Genomic DNA, 14,402 nt, shown 5'->3' on the forward strand with positions numbered 1-14,402 from the left:
CTACACAATTCTTCACCACATTCTCAATCATAGTCATCATATTGGGCCACCAGTAGTCAGACCTAACTTTGGGCTTGATTATGATGTCAGATGGTCAGGTCACCCAACATTCCTTCAGTCCGACCACCACATTACGATGCTGGCAGCCCGACCCACAGCAGTTGGACATAAGACCGCTGCCCAGGCCAAGGTTAGAGATCCTGATGGGGTGGCGGTTGGGGTTGCATCCTACAATGGCTGTAGTGCCACTGCAGGCACTGCCATAGGGATTAAAATATCCCTTTCTGACAGCCTTTTCTTGGCAGGAATGCTGCTATGAAAAGATTGTCAGAAGGGGATACGGAGGGGCCCCAAACAGGGCCTGTCCTTGTGGGCCACTGAAAAGTGTCCCTGGTAGGCACATGTAGTGCCCCCACTCACCTCCATGCACGTGTGCCATGCATGACATGGTACATAGCACACGGTGAATGGACATACAGGTGGTGCATGTACAGCGTCGTCATGTGCTGTGGCCCTTTCCCAAGGCCGCAGCATGGCCCCACTGTGTTTCTTATCACCAGCCTGGTGGTTGCATCCAAATAGGGCAGTCAGTCATCCCGAATGCTTGTTGGCGGTCTCCTGACCGCTGCAATAGCTGCCGACGGTCTGACTGACCCACATCATAATGATGCCCTTTGTTCTTTGTTAGACTGCGCTTCAGATGGTCCTCATGGGCGAGGATGATTATTTTTTGTCTTATTCCGTGAGGAGGAATATCTTCTCTTCTCAACAGATAAAGTCTTGGGAATTGTTTAATTCCAGTCTAACTTCCCAATGTTTTGCTAAAGGGTTTGCCATTTCATTCTTATCATTGGGCCACCTATTGTGGATGTACATGGTAAGAGTACTGAATTATGCTGGTCATTTTAAGTTCTAGTGCAAACTTCTTAGAGTCCTCTTTTAGGTCCCCCATGTCAATATTAAGTGGGCTGCAGGAAAGGTAATCTGCAACTTTGTAAACCAGGAATATATTGCATTTTGAAGTTATATCCCTCTAGTTCCAATACCCAACGAGATACGAGTTGTTCTCTCAGATTCTTCAGTGAATGAAAAGAGCAGGGGTTTGTGGACTGTCTAAATAGTGAATGGGATTCCCTTTAAAAAATATAAATGCTTTACAACCCAGTAGCAAGCCAGAGGCTCTTTTTTACCACTGAATATCTGGTTTCTGCTCCATTAAGGACTCTAGATCCAAATGCTATGTCCATTCCCCTCCATTTTTTGAGTTAGGGTTGATCTTATACCCTTGGTACTGGCATCGGTAGTCAGTTATGTGGGTTTGTTGGAATCAAATTTTCCTAGGGGTAGAGCATCTGCAATGGCACATTTACTATTGCTAAAAGTTGTGACACTATTCTCCCCATGCAAATTGAATTTTGAATTTAAGGAGGTTGTGCAAGGGTAACACAACAGTTGCAAAATTTCAGACAAACTTAGAATAGAAATCTGACACTCTTATCAATGATTTAAGTACTTCTTTATTGGAAGGAGCAGGAGCTTTATTTATTGATTCAACTAAGTCACATTTAGGTTTGATTTCCTCTTGGGAAATGGTGTGCCCAAGGTATTCCAATGCCTTCACTCCTATACAACACTTTTCTTTCTTAATTGTTAGGCCCGGATCTCTAAGTCTACTTAAAACCTTTCTGAGAGTGGAGTTATGTTCATTTTCATCAGTGCCAAAAGTCAAAATATCATTATGGAAGCACATAATGTGTTGAACCCTAGTAGCAGATGCTGCATTATCCTTCAGAATGCAGCAGCTGCCGGCGCATGACCAAAAGGCATGCGTTTGTATTGGAGGTCTCCCAGATGTTTCGATGGTGCGTATAGCTCTATTTGATGGTATGCAGCGGAACAGTCTAGGACACTAAAGAAAGAAGCATCCTTGATCAAGGTAAGTATTTTCTGAATTTGTGGCAGTCGGGCCTGTCAATGCAAACGTTGGAGTTAAGGTCACGTAGTTCAATGCAAAGCCTGATTTCCCTTTAGTGGACCCATGGGCTATTACTATGGGGGGGCCCAGCCATTCTGAATTTTCTACTGGCTCAATTTCATCCTGACTTAGGGCCTCATTAGGATGACGGTCAGATCACAACAGACAGGCCGTCGGTTGCGGTCCGACCAACATCTGATGCTGCGGTCCAACCACCTCATTATGATGTGCAGTGGCTAGAGTCAGCGGGCTGAGGGACCAACTTACACTTTCGATAGTCTCAAGCAGCCCGTCCGTCTCCGTCAGAACGTAATACAGTCACCGCCGTAGGGATTTCGGTGTCCCTTTCAGACAGCCTTCCTATGGCAGTCCGACCACCATAGAAAGGCTGTTGGAAAGTACATTGGGCCCCCTGATGCCTCCGCTATGAGGCAGGGGGCACCTGTGGTGCCCGGCACATGGTGCATGGATGTCGGAGAAAATCCATTTTTTTAATGCTGCTTGTGCTGCGGCTCTTTTCCAGCTGCAACACAAGCCACAATGGAAAAATGGATGTTTCCCATCACCTCCGGGGCAGTTGCATCCTATTTTGTTGGATAGAACCTCTGACTACTAGTCGGGCGGTTTCCATTCCTAAATGATGTCGGCTGGACGGGCGTCTGACCAGCATTGCAATAAGACCCTCAGTCCTTTATCGAACTGTTCCTTGAGGGGCTTATGTGGTTCAAGGATATAAGTTTTACTTTGTGTACCCCAGTTCTGGCCTTAGGTTTAAGTAAAATATGATATTAATAATTCTTTAAATATTCAACTTTGTCATCAGAAAATTCATTGCATACCTCTTCTCCAAGCATAGTAAGGTTTACAAGCAGAACGGGTTCTAATATGTTTTGGTATAGCTTCATTCCAAATTCCTTTTGATGCTTCCACCCTAGCAATCAGACCCATTTTCTGTTACATATACTTTCCCTATAGTACTCCTGTTTTTAAAACAAATATGCAAACTCTTCATCCCCTTCTTTCTCCTTTACCTGAAATATGAATTTATTTTCTTCCTGGATATCTGGTTCCACTAGGTGTACCTGTTTACTTTTCGAGTCTCTGCATTCCCTAGCAAAGTGTCCCTTTCCCCCACATTGTCATCATGTAGAACTGCAGGCTTGAAAATGCATGTTATTTGTTAAGTGCCCAATACTTCCACAGTGATAACACTTCAACCTGTCATTGGAGGCACTTATTTTTAAAGGTTCCTCCATTCATTATTTTTTTATTACATTGACTTAGTGCCAATGGGTTGTTCTAAGTGTGGATTTGTAACTAATAGTTTTTCTTGCTCTCTAGGATTGTAAGTGCATCTTACTAATTGGTCTCTGATCAGTGTCATTTAAAACACCAAAGTACTGGATAACCCTTTGAGAGCTGCAATGTATGATGTGATTTCCTCTGCCTTAACTTGTCATCGGGTAAAGAACGTATGCCTCTCCAAAACTACTTGATTTTTTTTCCAAAATGACCTTGAAGTTTATTAAATGCAGTTTGGTACACATCTACGTCTGATTCATTATCTTCTTCTTCTCCTTCTTGTTGAAATAAACTCTCATACATTTTACGTCCTTCTATGTTCAGGCTGTGCAATAAAATATGTTGTTTTCTCAATTATGTAAATGTTTCCCCTCCTATGACTATTAAGTAAGACTCAAAGAGTCGCCAGAAGCCGTGCAGCATGCCAGTTCAATTCTGCAGCCTGGGGAGATGGCACAAAGGGGTAATGCACCCTGAATGTCCTGCAGAGCTGCACACACAACACCTTCTCAGCCTGTGGAGGTCTAGTAGCAAGGAATCTGCAGCCATTCCGCAGCCCAGGGGGACAGCACAGAGGGATAGTGGGCCCTGCAGCGCTGCACACACAACACGTCCTGTGGCTGATCTGAGGAATCTGTAGCAGCCGCACCTCCTTCTACAGGGAATTTAGTCGTGTTTACTCTGACATCAAGAAAATTCATTGGTGTTCAAGAACACTTGAACCCATGAGGTCGAACAATCCAGTCCTCAGAATAATCTGGTAAGAGTTGCACGTCTTGGGTTAGTCGAAGAAATGAAATCCTATGGTATATGCGTGGGGTGCATAAATCTGTGGCTACAATTCATGCTCACGGCTAATGTGAGATTAATGAGACGTAAGGCAATGATGATACATGCTGGAGTTTAGTAAATCAATAAACAGTTCCATGCAGTGAAGGTGCTTTAGAGTTAAAGCTTGATCACTTAGATTGTTGTAGACCACAATTATATGAGGTTGTAATACTGACCTTGTCCTTTACATACTGTCTCTGTACTTGTGGTGCATGAAATGTAACTGGGTACAATTTGGGGTTTACTGTGTCACTGTTCCCACACCCCGAAGGTCGTCGCCAATGTTGCAAATGATCTTCACACCAGTAGAAGTCTTCACATCTCTTAATTAACACAACCACAATTACAGTCAGCTGATTATGAAAGTTGAATTGACAGCTGAAATCTTCAGGTGACAACAGTGATTACATAACAATATTCCGTCGGTGATTGATTCTCAACTAAAATTACGATGCTTATACCTTAATACTAGATCTATGGTTAAGCACCAAACGGATATATTTCTATTGCTCACCACTGAAAAACCTGATATCCTCTTGGTCACAGAGACTTGGCTCACCCAAGACTCACTACCAGACATTCTTGCAGCTCTTCCATCCGAGTATTACATCATAGCAGAGAATCGTCCGATGGGCAAAAGGGGTGGGGGGGTAGCAGCGATTATTCGTAAAGACCACAAATTTGTGCTATTGTCGTCTCTGATTCTGAATGACACGGAGAATATAGTAATTAAAATTGGCACGGCTATTGGGGCTTTATTACTTGTCCTGCTTTACCGACCCCCTCAAACCATGACTACTTTTCCTATGTCCCTAGCAGAACAGATGGCTCCTCTTGTGACTAAGTATTCGAAAATACTCTTGGTCGGTGATTTAAACTACTAGCTTGATAATACTACTGGTGATCCCCAGGCAATGGAACTTTCAGAACTACTTTCAGACATCAATTTGATTCAACATATACATTCTCCTACTCATGTAAAAGGTCATACTCTGGACCAAATATGGTCCCATAATATTTCTCTTTCATCCCTCTTCATTATGCCCTGCATCTGGTCTGACCACTTTTTAATTCAGTTCATAATAACTATTAGTTGGCATACTAAACCACCGCCCTTGGTGGGCGGAGAAACTAGGAAATGGACAGCTAATAATATACCTGCCTTTATAAAAACACTGACATCCACGCTGCCAGCACCCTGTAAGGAGGTAGACCGTATGGAGGAGTGGATCTCACAATGGCTTCTAAAGGCTACTGACGCACACGTGCCTTTAGTAAAATTTACTTGTGCACGTAATATGGATGCTCGTAAGTGGTTCAACTCAGATCTTAAGAACTTAAAACTTGAGGTGCGCCAGAAAGAAAGAAAGTGGAGAGCAAAATATAAGTCCCAAGACAAGGAGGAATATATTGCGACTCGCAGAAACTATCTAAAGATTATTTTACAAAGTAAAACTGATTATTTCTCTGGAAAAATTTTAAACTCCCAAAATAAATCTAAAGACATCTTCAATATAGTGAATGATCTGTGTAATAGCGAAAGAACTGCTCTTCCCTTGGCCCCCTCGCAGGAACTTTGTAATTCATTAAAAGATTTTTTCATAGATAAAATTGTCACCATAAAAAAGAATATTCAAAGCCTTCCCTGCGGGGATCCCATTGAAGATATCCACTACAATCCGGCTTCTCTAGATGCATTCCCTTTTATTGATGGAAAGATTTTTCCAGAACTTCTTTCTCGTGTCAAATCGGGCTCGCCCTACGACAGCTGCCCACCTCATATTTTAAAGGAGGTGTGTTCAGCCATCCCATCAGAAATCCTCTCTCTTTTGAATGAATCACTTATACAAGGCAAGGTCCCTGATAATTTTAAAAATGCCACTGTGATCCCACTACTGAAAAAATCGGGATCAGACCCCCTGGATCCAGCCAATTATAGGCCTATTTCCCTTCTCCCTTTTTTTTCTAAACTCCTTGAGGCTCATGTATCCAGGTGTATGTCCAATTTTATAGAAAACTCGGAATACCTAGAACTGAACCAAGCGGGTTTTCGACCATCTCACTCAACAGAAACTGTTATTCTGGCTGTCCAGGATACGTTAAGATCTAATGCAGATAAGGGCGTCCATCAATCCCTTGTGCTCCTTGATTTATCGGCCGCATTCGACACGGTTGACTATAACATTCTGATGAGCCGTGTCGAGCAGGCCGGCCTCAGGGGCCCGCGCTGAACTGGATTGCCTCTTTCATTACAAATCGCACACAGTCAGTGATATTAGGGTCTTTCACAGCCCCCAGGATGGCATCTACCTGTGGGGTACCTCAAGGTTCGTCACTTTCTCCCTTATTATTTAATTTATATCTCCGTCCGTTGATTTATTCTTTAAAAAACTATAAAATTACTCTTTATAACTATGCTGATGATCTTCAGTTAATTCTTCCCCTAAACACCCCGGATTCAGCTGCCGAATGCCTGGCTGTTGTGTCACACACACAGAGATGGATGACCCTAAATCATCTCAAACTTAACCCGGGCAAGACAGAATTGATCTTGCCCAGGGAAAGTGAACTGAGTTGGGGTCGACATTTTTGGCCAGCCGATATGGGAATCCCTCCCACAAAGACCCTTTCGGTAAAAAGTCTAGGGATCACTCTTAACGAAGATCTTTCTCTTAAAGGACAGGTAGGAATGGTGGTCTCTACTAGTTTCTTCCAACTTAGAAAGATCAGGAAAATAGCCCACCTTTTAACACACTCAGCACTTATTCAAGTAATGAAAGCCCTTGTACTCTCCCGTCTAGATTTTTCAAACAGTCTCTATTTGGGCCTTCCAACTGGCCTATTAAAACGTCTCCAGATGGTCCAAAACCAGGCGGCAAGGCTCATCTGGAAACAGCCCAAATGGCAATCAATTAGGGCTGGGCTGAGAAAACTCCATTGGTTGCCAGTGGCCCAGCGAATTGTTATTAAAGCAGGATGCATCACTTTCAGGGCGCTACACGACAATGGCCCTATATTCATTAGGAAGTCTATCACAAATTATAAGCCTCGGCGCAATTTACGCTCTACATATTTAGGCCTTGCAACTGCCCCGTCATTTAAGAAGAAACGTCAGGGTGGCAGCTGTTTCTACTATCTGGCCGCCTCTCTTTGGAACTCTCTTCCGCTGCCTATCAGATAGAGTAATGATCTTCTGGCATTTCGAAAGTCTTTAAAAACGTGGCTTTTCCAACAGGCTTACGCTTAGAACTGTGCCTAATGTCTTGAACAAATAGCGCCATGAAACCCAAGGGTGTACGTGCGCTCTAGAAATAGTTATTAACATAACATAACATAACATCACCAAAGGGAGAGAGCAACCAAGAGGTGGAAAAAGGGAAGGGAGAAACAGGAGAGGAGAAGGAAATATTCAATTGATATAATATACATATAATGCACAACATGTTTCTTGCCCTGAGTAGCACCCTCAGGCAGCAGTGGGCACAGTGGACCCCGGGAAGTGAAGTTTACAATTCTAACAACAGTCATAGAATATTTGTGAAATGTGCAATGTTCCTCAAACTATTCAAGGATATTTACTAACTATTCAATTCAATTCAATTCAAAGGAGTCTTTATTTCGATATACATATCATAAAAGAATGTACATATTAAAAAACATAAGCATTCCATACTCATTTAAATAACAATACAGCACTACAAAAGAGGTTCGGTCGTCAAGTTAATCCATCCAATACACAATAATTTATCTAAAAAACAGAGTAAGTCAAAAAACTTTAAATGTGTGATAAAAAAGACCAGTGCCAGGATACAATAAGCATCACAGAATTGATTTTAGAATAAATATATGTAAATATATTAAAACAGTTTAATTATGGCTTAGCTTACGCGCACGGATTACCCACATCCAATGCAAAAATTTAGCGACAGCAATAACAGTGGGTTCTGAGCAATCTGTTTTGAGTATCCCTAATGCCTCAGAGCAAGTGGTAATGCCCTTCAGCAGACAAATAGGCTTCAACCACGTGTGCCTAGGATGTTTGTACTCTGGGCAAATAAACAGGATATGTGCTATACTTTCTAGCTGAGATGGACAAAATGGACAACTTAAATTAGTTTTGGCATGCCATTTCCCGGTAAAAGAGCTGATGGGAAGCGTTCTCACCCTAAATTGGTGGTACCGCTTCCTATCTCCTGGAAGTGTGATGAAATCCCAGTACCCTTCATATGCAGTTACATGTTTAAGCTCCAAAAAATCTCTTGTGAGAGATGGACTAGTACAAGTCATGAAGCTTCTCATTGAGACCATCCTCCAGTATAGCTCCCTAAAAACCTTTCTGGGCGGAAAAGGGTTAGCGGTAGGATTCACCCACAGTGAACTCAAGCCCATGGCAGTATAGACTGCCCTGGCCTCTAATAACTATTCTAATCCTAAAATATTTTGGGAAAGTTAAAAAGCAGGGTTGAAAGTATGGATATTGCATTCTGGAAAATGCTGGTCTTAGGGCGCAGCTCAAGGAAAAGAACTAGGAATACCAATTCACTCCAAGAGGTACATGGATGAGGGAAACTGCTGTTTGAGACCTTCTTTCACAGACGCTGAAGTCGTGGAGAGTGAAGTCAGTGACTGCACTGGCCTGTCCTGTTGATCTGAATAGGTAACTTGAGATTGTCCCCGCACAAACTGAGATAAAGTACCTAGTATGTGCAAAGAGGAAGTTTGCTGTTAGAAAACTAACCTTTTCCAATATGAATTTGTTGGGTCTAAAGACTATTCAACTGATCTGATTTAACATTTGGGGTAATTGATAGTGATTTTCACCTGTGCCTAATCCACCCATGTACCTGAATCTCAGCCCAAATTACCTTAGGTGGGGTAACACACCTGTAAGAGTGAACGATGAGTGGGTACCACACAGGGCAACAACATTTGTCTAGACCTTGTAGGGAGATTCCAAACCTGTACCTGAGCAAACATTGGAGTGTGCAGTATTTCATTTTCCTGTATGATTAATGTACTTTCTTTTTACTAAAGGATAAGCACTGGGTTGGACACAAAATGATTGTGCCAGTTGGTTGACTGTTGAGTTCTGATCTAATGCACCCCACCATAGCTTTCTCAGAAACCTTTGACTGCTCTCCCTTGCCACCCTGAGAGTCAAGTACATAAAGGATTACTTTACCCACTTTGCAGAGCCATTATAGGATGAACCCCAGGACACCAGTCGCAAATGACCTCATCCACCACGGTTGGATTCAGTAGACCATGTCTGCCCTGTAGCCACTGAACGACGTCTGACAAACCACCTTTACTGTATATCACTCTATTTATATTTCTCTTGTGTCCTGGATGTCTGTGTTGTACATTTCATAGTGTGCCTAATGGTGCCTTAAAACTTAGATCCTTCCATCAATTGTTCTTTTGCATTTGTCATCCCGAGTGGGGCGGGTTTGCCCAGACGTGGGTACCGTGTTCTCCATGCCACTCAAGTCTGGCTAGCCTGGCTGATGAAGGTGTAATACCCCTAAACTGGTCCCAGGATACTTTTTTCCAGTCCAGCAAGGACCTTGCCTGGCAGATCGGGCTGGACTGTTCCCATTGGGAGCAGGGTCAAGACTGATTTGCATATAGCTGGTTCGAAACTGGAATGGCATGGTGATCAACACAATTATGGATTTAGGCTCAGATCTCTGCACGGGGGTGAAAGTGTGATATTGTTCAGCATTACTTCTATCAATTGTTCTTTTTGCATTAGTCACCCCCAGTGGGACGGGTATGCCCAGACATTGGTCCAGTGATCTCCATGGCACTGGATTCAGCTAGCCTGGCCGATGAGGGGTGATGCCCCCAAACTGGTCCCAGAATGCTTGTTTCTGGTCCAGGGAGGACCTGGCCTGGCAGCTTGGGCTGACTGTCCACATGGGGAGTAGGGTTAAGACTGATTTGCATATGGCTGGGTCCAAACTGGGATGGTATGGTGAGCAAAAAAATGATGGATTGTTCTTTTCGCATTTAAAACTTAGATGCATTCTTTTTCAAAATCCTTCTGGGCATCCCTTAAACAAGAGGAGGCACTCCTGTTAAATTGCTTAGAAGGTCTAGAGAGGTTTTTACTGATGCGATCCATTTTTATTGAGAAAAAAATACAATTCAAACCTACCTAAAGTGTAAACTTTTGTAGAGAGTTAATTATCATGGCAATTATACTCCAGAATGTTTAGCCAATCAGAACTGGAAGCTCTCCCAGGAAGGGATCATAAACAAAGAGAGAGACGTTCCAGTCGTCTGAAGGTACCTTGGGACCTCAGAATGAGAATCCAGACCATACTTGGGATGGGTAAGCCAGTCAACAATATTTCTGCATATGTTGAAGTCTGTGTCTACCATACATGCATCTACCACACTATCTGTTCCGAGACCAAGGATGATGGAAAGAAGCCATGACTCATAGAGACTATCTGATCCATCTGAATAGCGCTACAGGTCATCGCACTCCTAATATGAGGAGCATGAGTTTTGGCTCTCATCCTGCCCAGCTTCAAGGGTGCTGGTAGGATAGTTATGCAACGGCCATCCCTGATGTAGGGCTAGCATTTATGCACCATTTACCATGTTGAACCCTGCATGTTTTCTATGGTATCCCACCGGTGGGTTTGGGCTTCGCCTTCTTTGACCAAGTGAAATCTGGGTGCATTCTCTCTATTGGGGACGTACAAGCCTTTGTACAAATTCAATGACCGTGCAGCGCCCATAAAGTACCACACAATAAAGCACATTTCAAAATAAAATGGCCACATTCTACATTCTATTACAGTTTGATTTAAGTGTAATGGGATCAACTGTTCCCTCAAAGAGATCCATTAACGTCTGATAAAGTATTAGAATTGTGAGATCAGTTTTAGGCTGTTCACTAGTTTATAATCCTCCAAAGTAAGTATATCATAATGGAAATGCTGAAAGATCCCCAAAAGAGCTGTTGTTAGGCGTGCACCACAGCTAGAATTTTTATTCAGTGCTTGTCTTTACATCTTTGGTAGCACTTGATCCATGTCAATCAGCGAGCTGCATCTAAAACAAACAGTCACTGGCAAACATCAATTAGTTGAACGTCGAGCTTAATTTCCTAAGAGCTTTGTGTGAGCAACAGAAACAAATAGCCCATATTTAATGAACCATTGCAGACCACAGCTTAGACATGTGAAATATGCAAAAATGAAAAAGATCATTCATATTAATATCTTGCTAGAGTTTAATAATTCATGTAGAGCGTTTTAGTGGATTTGTGTTTTCTTTATGATTTATTTGAAGGATGGTGTTCTGAAAGAAAACTAAAGAGGGATTTTTGAACACTCATCTTCCCTAATCTCTTAAGTAAACAAAGGGAAGACAGAGATAGATACAAAGCTAAATAAGCCTTTGTCTACAATGCATTCATACAGCAGCTATCTTGTTTGATGAAGAGTCAGGGCGGCAAGATGATCTAACATATACTCTTTTCACCCCTCCTCTTTGTTTTACTGTCATACATACCCTTCACAAATAGATGTAGGCCATGGATCTGCCAGATCTGTATCTACATTTACCTCTACATTAGCAAGATCCTAAGAGTGACCTTGGGGGCTGGTCGTAAATGTCACAACACATCATCATGTGCTTCAAGAGTATAAAGTAATAATGCTTTATACATCATCTCATACATTTTTAATAATTTCATAGAACATTAAAAAAGTTAAAAACGGATTCTACTATGTCTTTCTGACAGTTCATAGTTCGTTACTTATTGTATTGTCATGAAGTGTAGAGTTAATAAAATGATTATCTATTTGCTCAGCATGGGCTAAATGATTGCAGAGCTGTGACTGATCTGCCTCACACACTGAACAGGTCTCACCTTCCAATTAAAGCTATAACATCCCCCAACCACTCTAAGAATGGGTAAAAGCTATAAGCTATAAGCCTGATCCGCATAAATTGTCTTCTGTCAAGACCAACCCCCTCTTACAGTAAGCACTGCTCCAAGATGAGGACAAGAGAGCAGTAGGGAAAAGGGGGATGAGACGAGGATCACTTTACTGGAGCGTTTTCATTGAGAAGGAATGCGTTAGAATCACCTTGGCTGAAGTCTTCTCTGGCTACTAGTGGATAGCTGACGAATAAAGCTATGAATAACACAGGAGATTACTACTGAAGACTATGGGGTATATTTACAATATCCTGGCATTGGGCCGTGCCACAAGCCTTCTAGCTGCCCTATGTCAAAAGAGAAGGGCAGGAATGTGCTGTATCTACAAGATATGGTGCATTCCTGTCCTTTCTGTGAGTGCCCGTGCACAAACAGAAGCCCAAAGCCAACGCAGGCACCCTTTCACCATGGTGCAAGGGTGCATGTGTTGTTGGCATGATTGTTTTTGTGCAGTAACGGACACCTTCCTGCACAAAAACAATAAAAGGAGGCATTTTCTTTATTCGATGTGTGCTGCAGAATGCTGCAGAGTGGAAAGAGGAATTTTTTCCTCGTTATGCCTGTTTTGGGAAGGCGTTATTTTTGGCGCTGCCCCAGTTTTATGCTATGTTGTAAATCTGGGGCTGTGTCAAAAACCCTGAGTGCTGCATGGGAACACCCACAACAACACCCATGGCACGCCCCTTTCATTAAGAGTTAGGCATTGCCTCACCCCATATTTACAAGGCCATGAAAAGCTATGCAGGGTGGCTTAGTGGTGTATTGTAAAATATGGGCCAGCACACTGCGCCTCCGGAGAGTCACTTTGCTCCGGCAGCATAAAAGTGCAACAGGGGTATTGTAAATATGCCCCTACCAGTAGCAATACTTGTCCAGCTTGGTGAAGGCAAGGCAAAACACAGCTAGCAGGAGGTCTCCCCAAAATCATGCACAAAAACAAATGGAAAACCTGGGATCCCACAAAAAGAGCCTGAACCAGGGCTAGGAAAAAATAACGAATGTTTGGGTACAGAGCAGAACTGGAACAAACAATCAGGGAAATGATGAACAGTTTCCAGGTAAAGTGAGTTCCTCACGCTATCTACAGTACTGACTGCCCTGCCTCTCTCAATCCACCAGTGGAGCTTCCTGTGACCACTAGAGTGTTGAACTCCTCCCCTGTGTGCCTTCCAAATCTCTGTCTGTTAGGGCTGCCATGATTGTTTTCTTCAGTGAATCAAAGAAGATTGGCTAATGCTGTGTTGTGTCCGGGGAATGTGCAAAGTGTTTGAATTCTTTATATGTAAGTGCAACATTTTTCTAGTGCCACAAATCCTGATATGTGGAGAGTTCATTTATTATCCAAGCCACGATTGTATGAGAATTATATATGGAGGGCAGAGATCGATTAAGTGATTAATAACACAGTAGGGTAAACTGAAGGGAGCAAGCACACTCAGAGGTTAATCCAAAATCAAACCTACGCAAAATATTTTTTCCTGTCACCGCAATCCTTCTACAGATTAATATTTCACGGTCTCCCAGTAATCGGGACCCAGAGTGGAACTCCCCACACAAGGGGAGAGGGTCCGCTTAGCTTTGGTAATCTTATAGTAATAAGCACAGACCATATCGGGTGGTCAAACATACATTTAACTTTTAGCGCCAACAAACTGATCTTAAGACCGAATTGTGTCAATAAAAATACCTAGCGGCAGATTTACAAGAAAGTGACGCATCTGTGAAGATGCGTCACTTTCCCTGCGCCACTTTGAGAAACCCTTGCGCCACTATGGATGCGCCGTATTTACAATCTGGCGCACCATGGCACAAGGATTGACAGATGCGTCAGTAATTCTGATGCATCTGTTGACGCAAAAGTCACTTATTGCTGGAGTTGTGTCGCAAGCACGATGCAACTCCAGCAATGCAGGGGGAGGCCTATCCTCATTGTGCTGCGTCACTCCTTACGCCTACCTTAAGTAGGCGTAAGAATTTGACGCAGTGGCGTCCTAGAAGTGGCGCAGTGAAATCTTCTACGAGGCTTTTTTTGCGTTGAAACGCCCACCCTGCATACATTATACCTGACGCAGGTATAATGTGACGCAGGGCTTTACAACGTGACGCATCTTCCTAGATGCGTCACGTTGTAAATGGGCCGCATTTTTACGCTGCTGCTGCGTCACAAAAACGTGAAGCAACTGCGACACAAAAACAACGCAAGGGGCTTGTAAATCTGCCCCTTACACTGTGTAATGTTCGTTATTGTGTCCCTCTTAAATACCAAAATTCTTAAAAGCCATATTTCGAACATGAGGCTCTGAATCTTATAATAAATCATTACAAGATTAT

Source organism: Lissotriton helveticus, chromosome 8 (genome assembly GCF_964261635.1).
Source record: "Lissotriton helveticus chromosome 8, aLisHel1.1, whole genome shotgun sequence".
Taxonomy (NCBI): Eukaryota; Metazoa; Chordata; class Amphibia; order Caudata; family Salamandridae; genus Lissotriton; species Lissotriton helveticus.